Genomic DNA, 13,433 nt, shown 5'->3' with positions numbered 1-13,433 from the left:
GGTACGGAAGAACTAGGGACAGTGGCTGCCATCAAAGAGGAGGCCAGAGCCTGAAATGATCTCTGTAGGGCTGCTAAGCCACTGTAAATGCCCTCCAGGTAGGCATTGCATTGCTGCATCTGGGATGCCAGCCTCTGGATGGAATTCACTGTGGTAGACTGCCCTACAGAGATGGATCGTAGGAGGTCAGTAGCCTCCTCAATGAGGGCATCAGGGCTGACTGGGGCAGGGCCTGAGGTGCCTGGGGCGAAGGAGACGCCCACCCTCCTTGGTGAGCGGGCACGGGCAACTGGGTGGGGGGCTACTGGAAGGGCGGTGCTGGTACATGGGGTGGTAGAAAATCTTGTAGCTGGGCTGGTCCCAGAGGGGTCCGCCACAAACAGGGAGCCTCCAGCGGAGGAGGAATCTGTGTCTGTAGTCATTGCTCCTGTTTCCCCCATGGTTCTCCCCTTGCCCTCCAACCCACTGGTCCCTCGGCACCTGTGCTGTCCGCCTCCTGAGTCCCGTGGGCTGCAGCCCCCCCCCCACTCGCCGGTGCCCCTGAACCTTCGCCAGAGGATGTTAATGCACACAAGGACAGGATAAGAAAAGGAGAGAGGGTGGGGGAGAAAGAAAGGGAGCACAGGGTCAATCACAGCAACAACTGCACATATGGCATACACATCACAATCACTCACTGGAACAAACACTGTGCAGTATGGACCACAATGACAAACCATTACTTGGGTACAACAGCAGTAAAGAACCCCAAAACTACCATCTGCACACCAACTGGGACTCACTGAGCCCTGTCTGCAATGTTGTACTAGCTACTTACCAATACCAAATATACATATCACCTACATAGCTAATCAGGACCACATAAGAAAAGCTACACCGGCATATTGGGGCATTCACTAACTAGAACCTTGCACCCAAACCCCATGGCAGGCAATAAATAAAGAATACCACACAGTCTGTACTCACCCCCTTGTGGCTGCTGCACTGCCCTCAAGCGCCTATCCAACTCAGGATTGGCCACCCCCAGTATGTGGGCCATTGGGAGGGTCAGGCTCCGACGGGCACCCCTCCCTTGTTGGGATGCCATCCCCAGCTGGGCCTCCACAGTCTTCCGGGCCCAGCGTCTCAGGTCCTCCCACCGTTTCCTGCAGCGGGTGCTCCGCCAGCTGATGGGCGCTGACCTGCAGAGGAGACACAGACAGAAGGACACCATGAACTCAACAATCCATTCTGTTACACAAATGGCTTACATACTGGATATGACCCACATTAAGCACACATATGACCCGTACATCGGCATACACATTGCATGCAGCCAAACCCCTCCCAAAAAGACACACTGCCAGCACACACATACATCTTCACTCAGCCATGTCGCATCCAACGTACCCATGATGTACTCACCTGTTGGTCTGGAGGCCCATACAACTGCCCATACAGGGTAGGACTCCATCCACAAGCTTATCCAACTCCTCAGATGTGAAGGCTGGGGCCCTTTCCCCTGTTCCATGGGCCACCGTAGGTTCCGGACACAGGTCACAGCAGCACAATCAGTGGAGATGTTGAACCGCAGAGAGTCAGGAATCAAGTGAAGTAGTACAGAGAAAATGGCGGTCACGTCCGCGGCGGTGAACACCATCACCGCCGACGTTGATCATCATTGGTTCCTGTACTCCATAGAACTCCATGTTAGCTAATGAGGACCACCTTTCGCCATGACACCAAACGCTGGCGGAGTGAGGTCACTGCTACCTGTCCCTGCATACAGGACAGGCAGTTGCCATTTCCAAATGCTAGTACTCATGTTGGACAAATGCATGTGTGTCATTGATATCGATTGTACACACCTAGACATTTCAGGCTTCTACATACATAGATGCTCTGTGTACTGTGGTATAGTGTGTCCATACTTCCAGTAGTCACACACATTTAATTTTTGGCTCACTTAGATACCAACCACTGCTGAGGAGGAGGAGGGGGCAAGCACCCCTGTACATACCCTTAGTGGACTTGGCTACACTGGAGGACCGGCACATCATACTCACCTATCGTCTGGACAGGGCCACAATTACTGAGCTCTGTCAACAATTGGAGCCAGATCTAATTTGTGCTATCTGTAGCACTACAGCAATTACCCCTGTAGTACAGGTACTCTCAGTGCTCCACTTCCTGGCAAGTGGTTCATTTCAGGTGACAGGAGCTTGGCTGCAGGAATGTCAAAGCCAATGTTTTCGACAGTGCTTTGAAGGGTTTTGGCTGCCTTGCTCAAACACATGAGCAGCTACATCTCATTCTCCCAGAGTGAAGATTTGCTCACTGTGAAGGCTGGATTATACACCATGGAACACATACCACATGTGATTGGAACCATTGACAGGACCCATATTGCCTTGGTCACTCTAAGGGCAAATGAGAAGGTGTACAAGAATAGAAGAGTTTCCACTCAATAAATGTCCAGATGGTGTGCCTTGCTGATCATTACATCTCCCACATCACTGCCACGTTTCCTGGATATGTGCATGATGCCTATGTATTGAGGAATAGCAGCATCCCACAGGTGATGGCACGACTACAGAGGCACAGAGAATGGCTCATAGGTGAGCTTGAGTCTTCACACAATGTATGTCAGTATATGCCAACTGGAGTTGTACTCCATGCCATTGTACATCGGTAATGTGTGTCCCTCACTATTTCCAGGTTACTCCGGCTACCCAAACCTGTTGTGGCTGTTCACCCCTGTTAGGAATCCGAGAACAGGGGCAGAAAATCAGTACAATGAGGGACATGGTCATACCAGGAGGATTGTAGAACGTACATTTGGTCTACTGAAAGCCAGGTTCTGGTGCCTCTATTTAACAGGTGGGTCCCTATGCTACGCCCCTAAGAAGGTCTGCCAGATTGTGGTGGCCTGCAGCATGATGCACAATGTGGCCCTCAGACCCCATGTGCCCAACCTGCAGGAGAAGGGGGGACAGTGCACCTGTGGCAGCAGTGGACACTGAAGATAGTGAGGAGGAGGAGGAGGATGATGTGGAAAACAGGACATATCATACAGCAGTACTTCCAATGACACTCAGGTAATACTGTATATCTGATCATATCTCCATTTCAGTTAAGTGCTGTGTGCCAGCTGTGTTGTGCCAATCACTGCCTTTACATTTCAATTGACTGCCACTTATGCCTTCCCTTTTTTTAGATGTTGGTGTGGTCACAACTGTATACTGATGTAATGACTACAGACTGCTTAAACATTTGTTGTATGGATTCACACATTACAGGACATTGCACATTTCTGTCTGATAAAGCACTATTACTCCAGTTGTGCTCAAGGGTGTTTATTGAAGTGACAATAATGAAGGGATAGTCCAATGGAGTGAGGTGATGGTTGAGGAAAACTTCAGTGTAGTGGCCCTGTTGGTTTGTAGCACCGGTCCAGTGTCCGTGGCCCATAGGAAGAGCAGCAATGGCAGTTCAAAGTGAACAAGGTGACTCAGGGGCACACAAGGGGGTCATTCTGGAGGGGCTCATTTCCTGGTGGTGGTCTTGGTCTTGGCAACAGTCCCTGGTGTGTGTCTGGGTCGGAGGGAACGTTTGCGGAGTGGTTCATCTCCTGCAGGGGGTGGAGTGCTGTTGCCCTGTGGGTGGTGTTGCAGGTCCTCCTGTCCACTAGCTGCAGCAGATGTTGATGGTTGGTGAGAGGACTGGCTAATGGAAGTGAGCCCCTGGTGTGCTCTGTTCTCCCACATGGTGTTTGCCATGTCACCTACCACGCCTACAATGGAGGCCATGTTGGCATTTAGGCCCTGCAACTGCTGCATGACCTCCTGGTAGTGTACCCCCTGCAGCCGCTGGTTCTCCTGCATGATAGTGATCACCTGGCCCATCCTGTCCTGGGATTTTTGGTGTGCCCCGAGGACATGTGTGAGTGCCTCCTGGGCAGTTGGTTCCCTCGGCCTGGCTTCCCCCTGTTGCACAGCTGACCTCCCACTGTCCCTGCCCCCGGTGCCTCTGTTCCCTGAACAGTGTGCCCATGCCCACTTACACCAGGACCTTCACCGTCTTGCCTGTGGGGTGTGGACTCGAGTCCCTGTACAGTTGGGCACACTATTGATCTAAGTGTCCTGGAGACAGGGGTCTGGGGACGTTGAGTGGCTGCTGTGGTGTTGGAGTCGGGGGCCTGTGTTGTACTGACTGTGGGATGTGGAAGCCGACTGACCTGTAGTCCCAGATGGACCAGGGGGTTCGTCCAGCTCGGAACATCCAGAGTTGCTGTCATCACTGAGGGCATCTTCTGGTGGAGGACTAGGTTGTCGTGGCACCTGCTCGCCACTGACATTGGCTGGGGGATCTGAGGGGATGTAATTAATTTGATAGGGTCATTGTCTGTCAAATTTTCTGAATTTCTACCTTTTACTCTGGGTTTGGTGTTGTACTCCCACTTTTGGTAGTGTATGGTGATGGATTGTGGGTTTGGTAGTTCTTAATGCTGTCCATGCATTGCTGGTGGGTGTGCATGAAGAGCTGGGAGGGTTGTCCTTACATTGGGGTGGTGTACTGTGTGGGATGGAGAGGGGTGTAGGGAGTCGGGGTGAGGGGGTGACATGCCATGCAGGTGTTGGTGGAGATAGGTTAGTAATGGTGACTTACCAGTGTCCAGCCCTCCAGTGACTCCAGTGAGACCCCCAGGATGCAGGATTGCCAAGACTTGCTCCTCCCATGCTGTCAACTGTGGGGGAGGAGTGGGGTCCACCTCCAGTCCTCATGATGGCAACCTGGTGCCTTGATGCAATGGAACACACCTTCCCCCGTGGGTCGTTCCACCTCTTTCAGATGTTGTCCCTTGTGCGTGGATATTGTCCCACAGAGTTCACCCTGTCCACGATCCTCTGCCATAGCTCCACCTTCCTGGCAATGGAGATCTGCTGGACCGATGCACCAAAAAGCTGTGGCTCTACCCTGATGATTTCCTCCACCATCACCCGCAACTCCTCATCTGTGAAACAGGGGTGTTTTTATGGGGACATGCCTATTGTGTGTTGTGTGTGTTGTGCAGAGGGTGTTCAGTGTTGTGGTGGGGTGTGTGGTGTGTGATGCATGACGGATTTATAGGTAGATGTGGTGTGTGTGAGCAGATCTCAAAGGGATTGGCCTGGGAAGGTGTAGCAGTCTTCGTGTTTGCAAAGGGCTGTGGGTTATGCTGGGCTGTTTTATAGTGCTGTCGGTGAGTGTGTAGTGTGTGTGTGTATATGTGTTACATATGGGTTTTTTGGTCTGGCCAATGTTGGCTTCAAGTGGTGTTGGGTGTCCAGTTCTGCTGCGGCGGTGTGCACTGCCAATGGCTGGCCACCGTTGAATGTCCGCTGTGGTGATTTTTTGGGTTTGGGTCATAATTTAGAGGGCGGCGTATTGCTGGCGTAGCGGTGAGGGTGGTGGGTCCAACAGTTTTTCGCCTTCATTGGGTCTGGCGGATTTGTGGTTGTGGCTGGTTTCTGTTGGTTTTGTGTTTGTGTGTCATAATCTGGGGGGTGGATTACCACCTCTGCAGCGGTCTGTTGGCGGCTGTCACCACAGCAGTCTTCGGAATAGAACACCAATGTAATAATAACCACCATTTTCTCTGAGTTAAGCCTGCCTGCTCATGCCAAGCTACCAAGGGGGTTGAGTGGGGATTAATTGAGTGGGATTCTCCTTTACCCTGACTAGAGTGAGGGTCCTTGCTTGGACAGGGTGCAATCTGACTGCCAACCAAAGATTTCTAACATTGGTGATCAGCGGTGAGAACTGAACTTGTATTTGTACTTGACATACAGTGATTAAGTGTACACTACTATTTCTAGTGCAGACCATTGCGTAACAACATTCCACTTGTTTCAGTGATCTTGCTTTTGTTGTTTTTCTTCTTTGGACTTCATCTACTTCCACTCTTTGATTTTTTAACTTCTCTTTGGGAACCCTTTGTTCTGCCTTTGAAAGTCTTGGAAGAGTTATACAGTTGTTCAACTGGAACAGTTCTGTAAGGATATTGCCTGTCCCATTAGGAGCTGTGCCAGGAAGGAGGAGCTGCAAAACGCACTGAGGGCCTGGGTGACAGCCAAGGAGGTTGGAGGGCACACAGAGAAGGAGAATGGGGGTGAGGAGGTGCAAGACAGCCATGAGGGTGTAGAAGAGGTACCTGTACTGCCTGGGGGGAGGGTCTCCAGGGCGGGTAGCAGTGTGTCTTCTAAGGGTCGGACTCCTAAAGAGTTGCAGGATAGACAGGCAGAGAGGGTGAACCATCTTGAGTTAGAGAAGCTTAAGATGGAGAAGGAGATGGAAGAGAGGAGGATGGCCATTGAGGAGAGAAAGCTACAGCATGAGCTTAGTTTGAGGGAACTAGATTAAAGGAGCCAGTCTAGTAGGGATGGTGGCAGCAGTACCGCAGTGCAGCCTGAGAGAAGATTGCACATTCCTAGAGACCTTTTTAAGGATTACAAGCGGGAGGATGACATATACTTCTGGTTCAAGGGGTATGAGTCTGCTCTCCACATGAACCTGGACCCTGAAGCACATTGGGGGACGGGTTTGTGGCAGCACTTAAAGGTAGAAGGTAGGGACACTCTGACATCCTTACTGGATCTGCAGGGGCTGAGCTACACTATCATGAAGAACGCCCTACTCACAAGGTATGGTCTCACCCCTGAGCAGTATAAGGACAAGTTTAGGTCCTATAAGAAGAAGGAATTCCAAACATGGTTAGAATGTGTTGACTCTTTTTGCAGGTCACTGGATGGTTGCGGGAAGGGCAATAAGGTAACAACTTATGAGGGGCTTTACAACTTGATTACTTGGGAGCACTTTGTTTTGGAAGTCTTTGTTTTCCAGAACTACGTCCGCACCTGATTGACAGCAAGCTGAATGACCCCAGGAAGCTTGCACAGGAAGCATTTTAGAAGAGCACCCGGGTTCAAAAGAGGTATGGGGGAGACCACATCAAGGGTGGGCAGGTTCCCTCTCAGAAGAAAGGGGGTGGGTAAGGGTAATGTCAGGAATAAGGCAATGCGCAGTCCAGGTCTCGCCCAAAACTCTGCTGCGTGACACTGCGGTGCTTTGTGTGCACCACTTGTCATCCCCTCTTGTTCCAAAGGTGGCAATCAGTGTCGTCTGCCTTGTGGCAAAGCTCATAGAGCTGCAGGTTCCGGACATTGGTGGACAAGATGCACTTATCAGTGCTATTCCATGAAGGGACTACAATTCCCATGTTTTTAGAGGCAGCAGCCATCTTGTGGTGTGGCATTGAAATGACTCCTTGCGCCATTTTTTTACGCACAACCCCCATTGAAATAACTCCTATCTTAGCAAAGACAGGAGTCATGCCCCCTTGCCCAATGACCATGCCCAGGGGACCTCTGTCCCCTGGGCATGGTCATTGGGCACAGTGGCATGTAGGGGGGCCCAAATTAGGCCCCCTTATGCCACTTTAAAAAAAATAAAAAAAATACTTACCTCAACTTACCTGTACTTACCTGGGATGGGTCCCCCCATCCATGGGTGTCCTCCAGGGGTGGGCAAGGGTGGCAGGGGTTGTCCCTGGGAGCAGGGGAAGGCACCTCTGGACTCCTTCCATAGTCAGAGACCATGGAAGTGAGCCCACAGGTCCCTTAACGCCTGCCCTGACCCAAATGTTAAAAAATTACTCCAAAAGGGTTTAGAGTCATCTTTTAAGGCCCTCCCCCTCCCGTGCGCCATTTTCACCCAGATGGATAAATATGGAGAACGGGTGTTTGAGTCATTTTTTGGATGGGAACGCCTACCTTGCATCTCATTAGCGCAAGGTAGTTTCCCGCATCCAAAATATGAATCTAACTCCATATTTTTGGTGCTAGGCGGGTCTAGCGCCAAAGTATAAATATGGAGTTAAGTTTGCGCCGGATTTGCGCCCCAAAAAATGGCGCAAATCTGGCGCAACAGAGTATAAATATGCCCCCAAGTTTGAAGGAAGTTGTTACTTCCAAAAGGTAAAGCGCCCCTTATCATAACGAGCAAAGTGTTTTCAGTTTCCAAAGTACAGCGGCCTTGGTGCAACGATAAAAGGCATTTCAGTTCACAGATGTAAAGCGCTCTAGGCACGGCAAATCGAGCGCTTTTGTTCACAGATGTAAAGCGCTCTAGGCACAGCAATTCAAGCGCTTTTGTTCACAGATGTAAAACGCTCTAGGCATGGCAATTCAAGCGATTCAATTCACAGATGTAAAGCGCTCTAGGCACAGCAATTCAAGCAATTCAATTCACAGATGTAAGGCACTCTTGGCACGACAATTCAAGCGCTTCAGTTCACAGATGCAAAGCGCTCTTGGCACGGCAATTCAAGCGTTTCAGTTCACAGATGTAAAGTGCTCTTGGCACGACAATTCAAGCGCTTCAGTTCACAGGTGTAAAACGTTCTTAGCACGGCAATTCAAGCGCTTCAGTTCACAGATGTAAAGCGCTCTTGGCCTGACAATCAAAGCGCTTCAATTCACAGGAGTAAAAGGTTCTTGGCACAACAATCAAAGTGATTTAGGCCACTTAAGTAAAAGCGCCCCCTTAGTATAATGAGCGTAGCGCTTTAAGGCAAGACAAGTAAAAGCGCCTCCTGGTATTATAAGTAAAGCGCTTCAAGTTTAATGAGTAAAAGCTTTTCGATCTTTATAGTTGTGAATGTGAAAGTATTTTTGGAGATAAGCAAATCACAGTTTTCATTGTTCTTTGAAAAGCTTAAGATGTGGAAAGCATATTTAATTCTTTGAGATTTTCTAGGTCATGATCAAAAGTTTATGTTGAGAATGCAGAGATGTTACAGGATTGATATTCTGAGTGTAATCATAGTCCAAAGCTATTGCCATCTCTCATTTCTGAGGTCGTAGTTTATTATTGTTCCATGTTTCAAAGAAGGGGCTTTGCCCTCATTTCAAAAGGGGTCTCCATCTGGTATCTCGAAGACGCATTTAGTCAAGAGCCTATTGATAAGTTGCATTTCTATGAATGAGTATATGCATATTTGTTCTAACCTTTTCTTTTCCGATCCCTCTCCCTGCTGTTCCCTACCCGAATTCCCTTCCCCCCGACTGGCTTCACCATAACTCTGTGCTATAATAGCTTTCTGAGTTGGTGACACCGTAAGGTGGGCCTTTTGTTCAGCGACGTGCAGATCCCGAGGAAAGGACACTGTGACAGGTAAACAGGGGGAGTTCTCAAAACGGCCCCAACCTAGTTCCCAGGGTAAGGATTCCCAGTCCCGGTTGAGAAAAAGCCATGGCTCTCCAAAGGGAAACCTGTGGAGGGGGGTCACCGCAAGTGTTATACATGTGACAAGGTGGGCCATGTGAGAGGGGGTCAAAAATGTCCCAAGTGGACACAGGCACCCAGTGGTGTTCAGTCACAGGGTTTGGCAAGTGTAAAGCTTGGGGCGGAGTTGGTTCCAGGTGGTTGGGAGCCAGCTGAGATGACGCTTGCCTCACTAGGGGACAGTGAGATGGTCCAGATAACCCTAGCGCCTAAGGACACTAAGAAGTACAGGCAGTGGGTGACCAGCAATGGACAGATGGTGGAGGCTCTGAGAGACACAGGGCCATTGTGACTCCTGTGAGAAGTCACCTGGTGCCTGAAGAGCAGATAGATCCCCAGGTACTTTACCAAGTAGTTGTGGTAGACAACTCAGAGCACATGTGCAGAGTGGCGCAGGATCCCTTTGAATGGCGGGGGGTCCTAGGTGCCTTGAGAGTAGCTGTGAGTCCAACCATGCCTGTAGATTGTCTGCTTGGCAATGACCTGGAGGATTGCCCTTGGAAGGTTGTGGAACACAGGTTTCACTTGGAGATGTTGGGTCTGCCTTGGTGGGGATGTGTGTCCACCCGGACTATAGGAGCCCGTCAGGGTGATCAGGAGACCCAGGAGCCTGAAAGAGTGGCCCAGGTGTGCCTGAAGGAGGAAGGGCAAGAAGCGTGGAAAACCGGCCCCAGATGTTTCCACGGTCCGGGAGGAGGCAGAGCCTGAGGGTGACACCCCAGAGCCTACAGGGGAATAGGTGGCTGAGCTGGGGGAAGTCCCTGAGCTGACATAGTGGCAGCAGGAAGGGGGACCCTCCAGAGAAGCATTCTGTGAGGTACAGAAGACATGCCCTAGTCTGGAGGGTTTGCGGCTGCAGGCTGCAGACCAGGCATTTGGCAGTGAGTCTGGATCACACTTGATCTACTGGGAGGACAGCCTCCTATATAGTGAGCCTAAGGTTGCTGAACCTGGGTCAGCCCATTTGCCGGTGGTACCCGAGTGCTTCAGAGCCTTCCTACTGGCTCTGGCTCATGATGTGCCTTTAGCTGGACGTTTGGGGCAGGACAAGACCTTTGAACGGCTTGTCACCCACTTTTACTGGCCCACACAATGCACAGGCACAATGTGCAGGCCCTCAGATGCTTATTGCAGGTCTTGCCAGACTTGTCAGGCAAGTGGCAAGAGTGGGGGGAAATGTAAGGCTCCCCTCCAACCTTTTCCAGTAGTCAGTACCCTCTTTGAAAGGGTTGGTTTTGACATTGTGGGGCCTCTAGATCCCAAGCCATGGGCAACAGGTTCATCCTGGTCTTGGTTGACCATACCACAGGTACCCAGAAGCCATTACGCTGTGGTCAATCACTTCCCCTGTGGCGGGTCGTGCATTGATGGGGGTTTTTACCCACATGGGGTTCCCCAAAGAAGTGGTATCTGATAGTGGTACCAACTTCATATCCACATATGTGAAGTCTCTGTGGCAGGAGTGTGGGGTAACTTATAGGTTCACCACTCCTTGCCACCCCCAAAGTAATGGTCTGGTTGAGAGATTCTACTGCACCTTGAAAGGCATGATCATTGGGCCTCTCAGAGCCTTTGAGGTGTAAGTGGGACGTCCTCTTGCCATGCCTTCTGTTTGCCTACAGGGAGGTGCCACAAAAGGTTCTTTGATTTAGTCCTTTTGAATTGTTATATGGCCACCCTGTCAGGGGACCCTTGAGTCTGGTTAGGGAAGGCTTTGAGAAAGCCTCCATTACCCCCCCCCCCAGGATATATTCAGTTACATACTGGCCTTCAGGAACCAGACAGCACGCTTTAGGAAGCTCACTCAGGAAAAACTGGAAGCAAGCCAGGAAGACATGAAATGCTGGTATGACCAGAATGCCACTCTGGTTCAGTTTCAACCTGGCCAGAAAGTGTGGGTAATTGCCCCAGTGGAGACTAGGGCTCTCCAGGACAAGTGGACTGGGCCTTTTGAGGTGGTGGAGCGCAAGAGTGATGTCCCCTATCTGGTGAACATGCAGACTTCTAGGAACCATTTGAGGGTCCTGCATGTGAACCACCTCAAGCCACACTTTGAAAGGACAGAAGTGACTATGCTCTTGGCAACAGATGAAGAAGTGGAGGAGGAGAGTGAGCCTCTTCCTGACTTCCTGTCTGGCAAGGAGAAAGATGGTTCAGTGGAGGGTGTGAACCTCTCCCCCTCCATGATTCTAGAACAACAGAGGAACTGTCGCCAGGTGTTGGGACAGTTTGCCTCACTATTTTCCATGATTCCAGGGGTTACTCATTTGTGTATATATGATGTGTACACTGAGGACAGTCCTCTGTAAAAGGAAAAGTTATAGAGTGACTGACAAGGTCAGGGCCAGCATTAAGGATGAGGTATTAAGGACTGAGTTCTCGAGTAGCCCTTGAGCCAGTCCTGTGGTCTTGGTCCCAAAACCTGCTGCTCCTGGTGCCACTCCACCACTCAGGTTCTGTGTTGATTACTGGTGTTAGAAATGTGGTCTTTGGTTGGCAGTCAGGTTACCCCCTGTCCAAGCAAGGACCTTCACTCTATTCAGGGTAAAAGAGAATCACCCTCAGCTAACCCCCGCTCAACCCCCTTGGCACGAGCAGGCAGGCTTAACTCAGAGACAATATGTTAAGTATTTGTACCAACACACACAGTAATACAGTGAGCCACTACACAATGACACAACACAGCTTTAAAAAAATAGTAATCCCATTTCCAGCAGTAGAATTTATAAGAGAAAGCTTGCTATGTTGAAGCAATGTATCGGAGTAGAGGGAAGAACTTTAAAAACATTAACAAAAATGTTTCAGACATGAATGAAGGATCGGATGATGAGTTTGAATTAGTTATCAAGACATTGGAGGAGAGTTTTGGTAAAAGAAAGTGAGTATTGTTGAACACCATAAGTTATTTTCAAGATCGCAAATGCTTGGTGAGTCAGTATATTAATATGTGGCTGTGTTGCACACAGTAGCAGATTGCGTCAAATTCATGTAAAGCAACTAATCATTAGGACATCTTATATAAAGAACATCTAATTGAAAGATTTGAGACTAAAAGAAACATCCTTGGCCTTGCCCACTAGTGCTGCTAAATACATTGCAAATACTTCTAGCTATATCAAAGAATAGTCTGTCAAAGAGGTGAGCAAAATGTCTCAGAAGCCAGTGCGTGGGAACGTTGAGGAGGAATGACTGTCAAACAGAAGCAAAGCGAAGGAAGTAAGGAAACTCATGCAAATGGGCCTCCAGAGGGTTTAGGCAGGTAACGTTTCTAAAAGTACATGTTCTAAAATATTTATTACAAACCTGACAATGAGACAGGCTTGTAATAAATTCTTCAAGCACTCTAAAGATTAACTCTTTAGTTTTTGTCTAAGCGAGACAGCAATATTAAATTTAATATTGTACCCCAATGCATTTTTAAGGAACAGTTATCCATGCTACAGTGAAAATGGTTTTGAGGGTGTTTTCACTTTAAGGACATGTTTAACAGTAAACCTTTACATGTCCTACTTTTAAATTTTATGCCTCATGCCTTATGGCATCTAAGACTAAATTAGGGGTGACTTACTAATATTTAACATGAGGTTTTAGGTATATGAAAAGGGGTTATTTTGACAGGTCTCATTTACATTTTAATCCTCCACAGTCAGGATTCAGGCCTGCAGTCATATTTACACTGCCGTTATAATGGGTAGCACAATGAGTGCTGCAGAATGCTTGTGACATTTAACTTAAAGGCCCGAGTACACCGTGGTACCTTATGCTAGTACCTTGTATGTAAGTTAAATATGCTAAACAGGGGTATGTCAATTTCATCATTTTGAATGGCATAGCACAGGCACTTTACCTCTGTTTAGTACGGGTAAAGTGTACAGCGTTTTACAGCTAGCAAAAACATAGTTCAGCAAAAGGGCAAAAATGTCCAGGTGACCGTGCAGAAAGGGCAAATTTCTAACAATCTCAAATCCAGGCCAGGCATTTAACTTCCTTTGTTACTCCAGAGGGAGTCAATCAATGTATATACATACCCTTTGTATCGGCATCTGCGTCAAATTGTTTTCAGCATTTGATGCAGAGGTTGTTGGGTGAACTACACAATGTAGATTTAAAAATATGACATGCTGGTGAAG

The sequence above is a fragment of the Pleurodeles waltl genome, chromosome 2_1, assembly GCF_031143425.1.
Source record: "Pleurodeles waltl isolate 20211129_DDA chromosome 2_1, aPleWal1.hap1.20221129, whole genome shotgun sequence".
NCBI lineage: Eukaryota > Metazoa > Chordata > Amphibia > Caudata > Salamandridae > Pleurodeles > Pleurodeles waltl.
This window is presented reverse-complemented; position numbering follows the sequence as displayed.